Here is a 1,650-nt window from a genome sequence, read left to right as displayed (position 1 = left end):
CACCTGCTGCAGGTGGCGGGACCCCCAGGGGCTGGGAGAGGCCTCTGGGGAGGGGACCCTGTGGCGGCTCCCTGGGGAAACACCTCTACCACTACTCATTCGGCCGGAGAGCCGGGGGAGTGAGAGGCACGCACGTCAAACAAGAGGAAGCCCTGGGGTGCGGACCGGCCCTCCCAGCCCGGAAGGGTCCCTGAGGAAGTGACGCCCTGAGCACGGAGCCGGATCCCCGCGACCACGAGGAAGCCGATTCTCTTCCCAGCAGGGCAGCAGCCCGGCAAAGGCAGGAAGCCTGCCCCACCCTGGGAAGCTGGTGGCTCTGCACGGGATGGCCCACTCTGGCCTGGCTTTCTCCTTTGGCGCAAAGGGAACAGTCCCCCCAACAACAAACAGGGGAGTCGGAACGCTCTCTGGAAGCCTTTCAGAGGGCTGGGCGAGGCACTTGATCTAAAGTTTTCTTTCTTTTTTTTTGCAGTATAGTTGCTTTACTATGTGTGTTCGTTTCTGCTGTCCAACAAAGTGAGCCAGCCACACGTGTACCTACATCCCCTCGTCGTTGGATTTCCCTCCCATTTAGGTCACTAAGGCGCTAGCTAGGTCAGCGTGAGTTGTATTCTCCCTGCCTTTCCCACTAGGCTGTGAGCACAGCAGGTGCTCAGGGCACTCCTATGGGTTAAATGAGCCAGTGAGTCTCGGCTTCCTCACCTGTGTGATGGGATGATGCTTTTGTGGACACAAGGAAGTAATGAACCGCTCTTTATAGCTTGTGTTGCCTCCTCTCCGCAGATCCTGGGGGTGGGTCAGGCCTCCGGGGACCCCCTCAAGTCCTGGAAGATGACCTTCTCTGCGGGCTGTGGGAGACAGAGATGAGAGGGTAGACCGCACAGCCCTCCAACTCTGGAGGTGGAGGCAGGATCCTGAGTGCTTAGGAGGAAATGACAGGCCGCCTCATTTACAATGGAAGGAAACTGAGGTACACAACAAAATAATAAAACCTAATGCGTGCGCGCTGAGCGCTTACAGTAAGCCAGGCACCGTGCTGAGCCCTTTGACCTAAATTCTTCCATTTAATCCTTCCAACAACAGTCACTGTAGGAAGCTGATCCTGGGACCCCTATTTTACAAGTGGGGAAAGGAAGACTCGGGAAGGTAAGTCAAGGCCATACCCTCTGTGAATGGAGGACCTGAGGTGGGCACACAGATCTGGCTCCAGAACCCAGAACCAAAAACCTGGGACATCCTGGGAGAGGTGGAGGGACAAGATGAGGGAAGCCTGGCAGGGACGGAAGATAAGCCCTTGTCTGGGGCCATGGGCAGCGGAATAAATGATTGCAATAATGAGGCACACCGGGTCAGTTGCACGTCCATTCTACCCTGGATGGCCCAGGGCAGTTTGCAGAAGCCCCAGTTTCAGCCCACCCCAGCAACCTAGAATCTTCTCTGCTTCATTCATTCACTCATTCATGCAATCATTCAATCAACAGAAGACAAAGTTCTGGATGACACAAACATACCCCTGTAAACAATAAATGTAAACGGGTTGAATGGGTCTATTAAAGCACAAAGACTCTAGTATAAGATCAAAAATCAAAATCTCTTCATTTATTCGTGGACCTAATATTTATTAGATGCCTAAAATATTCAAGGTCCAGT

The 1,650-nt window shown here is 53.7% G+C and overlaps 1 long non-coding RNA gene across 1 annotated transcript; it reads left to right on the top strand.

The window, feature by feature from the left end:
- The first annotated feature begins 232 nt into the window (after positions 1-232).
- Positions 233-1,342, top strand: LOC139036520 (uncharacterized). The gene is made up of 3 exons (XR_011489286.1): positions 233-594; positions 784-970; positions 1,084-1,342. It is a non-coding gene; the product is annotated as an uncharacterized lncRNA (long non-coding RNA).
- The last annotated feature ends 308 nt before the right edge of the window (positions 1,343-1,650 follow it).

This window comes from Odocoileus virginianus, chromosome 9 (assembly GCF_023699985.2).
Source record: "Odocoileus virginianus isolate 20LAN1187 ecotype Illinois chromosome 9, Ovbor_1.2, whole genome shotgun sequence".
NCBI lineage: Eukaryota > Metazoa > Chordata > Mammalia > Artiodactyla > Cervidae > Odocoileus > Odocoileus virginianus.
The sequence above is the reverse complement of the archived record's forward strand: the minus strand, read 5'-3'. Positions and strand labels throughout refer to the sequence as shown.